The following is a 6,638-nucleotide window of genomic DNA, read 5'->3' on the forward strand; positions in this document are numbered from 1 at the left end:
GTAGACCTAGAGCAGGGGTCTCCAAACTTTTTAGTCCGCGGGCCACATTGACTCCTCCACGAAGTCATAAGGGCCAAGATCTACCTAGTGGGACTAAGGCACCTCCATGATCACCGTAATGTTAAAGCTAAAGGAAAGGTGAAATCGCAAAAATCTAAGGTTGTGGGAATAGCTATCACTGAAACGAACTACGATTTTCATTTAATTACATAATTTTTATTGGTGGGCGTACCTGTGCGAAATTCTGGCGTATTTTATTCTGGCGAATTTCACCGACAAAAAAGTATGTTCACTGCACATTCTTCACGAAAGCGTCCTGCAAAGTTAACGAAATCTCAAAATAATTGTTAGCAACACTATTACTGCAAGACGTAATAGAAGTAGAGTATGTCAACGCATTGTTATTTCAAGCGGCGCAACAATAAATTTAAGCCCGCATCTCGTGGTCGTGCGGTAGCGTTCTCGCTTCCCACGCCCGGGTTCCCGGGTTCGACTCCCGGCGGGGTCAGGGATTTTCTCTGCCTCGTGATGGCTGGGTGTTGTGTGCTGTCCTTAGGTTAGTTAGGTTTAAGTAGTTCTAAGTTCTAGGGGACTGATGACCATAGATGTTAAGTCCCATAGTGCTCAGAGCCCTTCGAACCATTTGAATAAATTTAGTTGTGTAGTCTTGTAGCAAGTAGCAGAGCCAATGTCGCGGTGTATTAGTCGCGATAGGCCTCCAAACTCAATTGTTGGCAGTATAGGTACCACCTCAAATATTTGGCGGGCCGGATACCGGGGATGTCCGGCCAGCTAACGCGGGCCGGCTTGCCGGCTCTCGCGGGCCGGTTTCGGCCCGCGGGCCGTAGTTTGGAGACCCCTGGTCTAACGTAACAGAGGCGACACTTCTCAGTTTTGTTGCCTACTGCTCCAGCAGTGCACCGAGCGGCCACTAAGTAAAACAGTTAAGTTCGGGGCGATCGTGAAGCGAAAGCGAACAGTAGTTGTTTAATTTGTTTTGTACAATGATATTTTCGAAACGGGAGCATCTGTAGTACAATAAATTGCAACAACAATAAGGAGAAGACACGTCGTGTGCCACTTTGTAGGCTTCCTAAGGACCCTGAGAGGTATACCGGGTGATCCATTGATCGTGACCGGGCCAAATATCTCACTAAATAAGCGTCAAACGAAAAAACTACAAAGAACGAAACTTGTCTAGCTTGAAGGGGGAAACCAGATGGCGCTAACGTTGGCCCACTAGATGGCGGGCCGTAGTTTGGAGACCCCTGACCTAGAGGGTCGTGAAATTGAACTAGCACTACGGAGACACTGTGCCAGTAGACGGCAGAGTGCCGGCCAGTTAGTGGCGCTCACCTGCTGCCTCCTTGCGCCGCTTGGGCCTCTCGGGCTCTGCGGAGAGGTCTGTGAGGCTGGCGGAGAGCGGCTGCGCGGGTCCGCCGCCGTCTGCCCTGGCCCTGCGGCCGCGGCCGGGCAGCCGCAGCGAGCGGAAGCCGTCGCCGAGGTCTACGCTGGCCGAGCAGTGGACGGCGTCCGCCTGCTGGAGCGCGCGCCGCGCCTCGGCGGCGCCCTCGCGACGCGACAGTCGACGTCGCACGGGCAGCCGCAAGCTGCCGCCCTCGCCGGGGACGCGCGGCGCCGCGACGGTGCCTGCAACGAGGTGGGGCGCCGCTCAGCAGACTACTCTGGTGTCCGGAAATTTTGCGAGGTCGCATTTATTTCGCCACTAAACAGCATAAGCAAGTGATACTGAAGTAGAAACAACGTAAAGAATACAGAACATAAACAACTGCAACTTTTACTTATTTATTATCTTTTTTGCATATGGTCACCAACTGGGGTGCCTTTTGCAAACGTCATAGCATTTTTATAAAATTTTTGTACAAACAGTAGGAATTTGCAATTCCCATTCTAATGGTGAGAGGTGGCATGAGCCCCCTCTCATTTTCTATCTTACGATTTTCCTTTCTAATTGCATGCAGTGAAAACTCGCTATTCCTTCACACGCAGACTTCCCACGCAGCATCTCTCGTCACCCGGGTGGTCCGGTGACAGGCGGGCTCTGCTGATCTGGAAAGGGTTAAGCCGACGGGTGTGAGGAAGTCGAGTGAATGCTTTGCAGACGCTGACATTGTCAAAAGACACGCCCGGAGGGGTCTGAAGTAGCGGCTGGGCTAGAGGTTCCGTTACTTCGCAGAAACTTAGCGAAAACACTTTCTGGCGGGCTACCGGCGAGGCGTGGGAAGGACTTGTGTACCCAGGCAGTTGTGGCGGGAAAATTCCCGCGCTTTCTGCAAAATAGTAACTGTGATTGGCTTGCTCAGGGCATAGCTCCGTGACGTAGCAAAATCGGCGCAGAAATTGGCGCCGAGAATCTCCGTTGGTGGAATGGTAGTGCTCCGGCAATAGAGTGGATTTTTCCGCCGGTTTTCGAGTTGCTGATTGGAACGTTTAACCACGGCCACTGTCGTGGGGGCGGGAATGTTGTGTGTTCGGCCTGTACGGGTGCTTGGGGTAGTTGGCTCTCGCATTTCGGTCGAGGACGTCGAAGCAACCAGCCATCGCCTCCGGTACGCCAGATCGTGTTCTGGCAGTTAAGAAGACAGTTTGGTAATGTATGTCCGCAGCACCGGCAGATAGGGATTTTCCTAGGTGATAATCAGAGCTCAGCAGAGCGCGCCTGTTCGTCTTTTTCTAACTTTGTTCTGTCTTGAGTAGCAGCAATTAATGTTGGGTTAGCTGTGTGTCTCTCTTAAGATTTGAGTGGCAAGGAATTGGCTCCACATACCACTTCGTCTTAAACCTCACAATCTAGTTTAGGGACAACTTCACCTTCATAGCGTTTGTTTGAGTACCCAATTTGAGCCAATTTGATGTATTATAAATGTTTCATGTGTTTTTGTTTATTATTTTGTGTTTAGTCTTAATAAATCATATTGTTATTTTGGACAGAACTTTCATTCTGTTAATCGGTAGAGCAACCCATCATTTCTCACTACGTTAATGAAACCTTCCTTTATTTAACTTATTTATCAAATTAAATTATTGCAGGTGCCAAACTCTTTTCTACTCCACTTGCAGGGTTGATTACAGTCAGTTCGCGTATATTTTTTAATCCATGTGCAACAGCAAAAGTCGGAGTTAGAATAGGGGGGCTTAGAGCATCATTTACATATGTAGATTCTAGAAGAATTTAGTGTTAAATACACTGCTTGCCCCGGCACCTCGCAATGGTACCTGAATTACGTAACCATTACAGCGCCTCAACTCAACCTCTCGATACCAGTAATATTCTACTGTGTTTCTGTAAAGTAGTTGACGTATTTCTGAGACAACATTCAGATTTGATTTCATTAATGTAGAAGTACTTTGATTTATCGGTATGTTTATATTGCAATGAAATTATTCTTATGTACATTCTTTCTTTTGTCACTATGATCTTTGACGTACTTGTAACTCGATTTTTGGGCGCGTAAGCGATTATTAGTTAGTAGTTAGAGAGTCGGACATTGAGAAAGTCAAGTCTTGGACGTCATGTTGGAAAGACGCGTAACGTAGTCAGCTTATAAAATGTGAACTTTAACAGTGAGGAAGACGTTTGCAAGTATGTTTTGTATTGTGGAGTGATGTTTTGCGTGTTACGTGATATTGCAGCAAAAATAATAAAAAGAAGTGTAACTTAAATTCGGAGTGCTGATACTTTTTTACATCACCATTGTCCTGCAAAGGTTTAATCTTCAAGAATGGTTTGTGAAACACATCTACAAAACTTTTGAATATCGCATAATAAAACCTAGGCCTCTTTGCATCCGAGCTTGGAATCATCACCACCTAGATTTACGCCGATTGAGCCATGATTTTACAACAAGACCAGCGTGGGAAACACGAAAAGATGAGTGCCTAGTTTATTGATTATTACATGAAATGACTTTATTAACTGTGCTCTAATGACACCTGCCACATAATAACTTTGTTGTTGCCCGAAAATGCAGTATTTAGCAGCGTGAGCAACACCACAATCATTATTAAATTTTGACCTTTGTTGTGGTGGGGTTGTTAGAACATTTACAAGAAGCCACTTAAGGGTGACACACTCGGCAATATATGGTAAAGTACTTCATAATGCAACATACAGTTGTTACATAGTATAGGTATCTGAATTTACAGCATGTTGCTACAAAAATAATATATATTAGAATCACCTCAGAATAGTACATCGTATAGATACAAGAGTTAGGCCTACATTTAAGAATAGCTACATTTTAATATCAGTATTCATTCAGTGAATACAAACATTTGAGGGTTAAGAATGATTTTAATTCCCTTTTGAATACTTTACCTCTGTGGCATCTTGTAGCACTTGGCAGTTTGTTAAACCATATCTGGCCATTTATCTAAGGACTATGATCTGTTGTCTTTAGTTTAGTTCTGTTTCTGAAGGCGCAATCTTTTTGTCTTGTGTTATGGGTATGCACATCCGAGCACTTAGCTTCATTATTTTTATGGTCCTCAAATAATGTTATTACTTTGTACAGATACAAGGAGTATACAGTTCGATATTTATGTTGTACAAAGGTTTCCCTACATGAATCTCTGTATCCTAATCGATGCCTGGTCCTGATTTCTCTTTTCTGCAGTGTTAGGATTCTGTTCATGTGTCTATCAGCCTCACGTTCCCATACCTCTATTCCATAATTAATATATGCAGCCAGCCGGAGTGGCCGAGCGGTTCTAGGCGCTACAGTCTGGAACCGCGCGACCGCTATGGTCGCAGGTTCGAATCCTGCCTCGGGCATGGATGTGTGTGATGTCCTTAGGTTAGTTAGGTTTAAGTAGTTCTAAGTTCTAGGCGATTGATGACCTCGGATGTTAAGTCCCATAATGCTCAGAGCAATTTCAACCATTTAATATAGGCACATATAGTCCCATAATAAGCAGGTTTTAATGTTTGTTCACAGACTTATTTTGATAGTTTGCTAATTAAGTGCAGTGAACTGCTGATTTTATTGCACACTGGTATGTTGTACCCATCTAAGATTTTCGTCTAGGTATATCCTCAAAAATTTACATTTGTCAGTGTCTACGTTTTTTGATGCCACTTATATTATCAACACAGATTTGGTATGAAATACCAAGTTTAAATGGTAATAGCCGGGATTTGCTAATATTGACTTTTAGACCGTGATCATCAGTTGCAGCCAATGTCACCTCATTAGTTTGTTTGTAAAAGAACAAAAGTGAGGTATCATCTGCGTAACTTACTAGTTGGGAGTACAGAGGTGCCTCTAAATCATTAATGTGCACCACGAAAAGGAAAGGGCCCAATACGGAGCCCTGAGGTACACCTTGTTTTACTGTTTCATAGCTGGATTGGAAATGTTTGATCTGACCATTAATTTTCATAACTCAGCTCTGTACACTGCTTACGATTGGTTAGATAAGTGATCAACTTGCAAAAATGTAGATTCTGACAGCTGGTTAATGTGCTCAACATGGGGTGCGACCACCACTGGCACCAGTACAGGCCTGACAACGACGGGACATGCTGTGAACGACGTCATGAATCTCAGATTGAGGCAGTAACGCCCATTCGTCGTGCAGAGCTGCTGACAAGTCTTGGAGGGTGGTTGGCGGAAGCTGAGGTGATGCAGCCCGTCTCCCTCGTGCATCCCAGACACGCTCTGTGGGATTCACAGGGGGAGAGCGAGCAGGCCACGCCATGCGACCAATGCCTTCCGTTTCCAAGAAAACATCAACTACCACTGCTTTATCCGCTCAAGCATTATCGTCCATCAGTACGAAGTCTGGTCCAGAGCACCTCTGCACGTGAGGTCCCAAGATGCCATTACTATACCCGACAGCAATTAAAGCGTAGCGAATCACCTGTGCAGTTTGATGAAGAGATGTTAGAGTGGTCAGTATAATCCCTGCCCACACAATTAGGCATCGTCCTCGATATCGGTCTCTTTACACAACATTTGGGTCCAGAAATCGTGCTACACGTGCCTCCAGATGAGATTCCGCCGAGAATAACTCTCCAGACCAAATCGGGACCCATCTGCGAAAAGGCCCACAGTTCGACCGCCCAGGTGGCATGTCGACGGCTCCACTGTAGACGTTCTCTTCTGTGAAGACAGGCCAGAGATAAACGGACAGAACGTCTACAACAACAAAGGTCACTCTGCTGAAGCATTCTGTACAGCGTTTGCCTCGATACAACACGCTGAGGTCAGATGCCAGTTGCAGTGCAGTACTGAGACTGCACCGTCGTGCCCTTACAGCCAAATAACGGTCCTGGTCTCCGGGATACAGTTTCGGTCTCTATAAACTCTTGCCTCACCCGAGAAACAAACAGAACGATTCACATAAAGCCATCGGGCCACATCAGTTTGCCACTCTCCTGCTTCCATTCTTTCTATGACCCTCCACAGCAGAGACTGTGTAGGTGTCTGCTTTATGTCATAGCCGGCCGTTGTGGCCGAGCGCTTCTAGGCGCTTCAGTCCGGAACTGCGCTGCTGCTGTGGTCGCAGGTTCGAATCCTGCCTCGGTCGTGGATGTGTGTGATGTCCGTAGGTTAGTTAGCTTTAAGTAGTTAGTTCTAGGTCCAGGGTTCTGATGACCTCAGATGCTTCGAGCC

The 6,638-nt window shown here is 46.0% G+C and overlaps 1 protein-coding gene across 1 annotated transcript in view; it reads right to left on the reverse strand.

The window, feature by feature from the left end:
• Nucleotides 1–1,517, reverse strand: part of LOC126091920 (serine/arginine repetitive matrix protein 1-like) — a 369,225-nt gene extending 367,708 nt beyond the window's left edge. The window contains exon 1 of the mRNA XM_049907238.1: nucleotides 1,357–1,517. The gene's annotated coding sequence lies outside the window, so the exon portion shown is untranslated. The remainder of the gene's footprint in view (nucleotides 1–1,356) is intronic.
• Between the last annotated feature and the right edge of the window lie 5,121 nt (nucleotides 1,518–6,638).

Source organism: Schistocerca cancellata, chromosome 7 (assembly GCF_023864275.1).
Source record: "Schistocerca cancellata isolate TAMUIC-IGC-003103 chromosome 7, iqSchCanc2.1, whole genome shotgun sequence".
Lineage (NCBI taxonomy): Eukaryota > Metazoa > Arthropoda > Insecta > Orthoptera > Acrididae > Schistocerca > Schistocerca cancellata.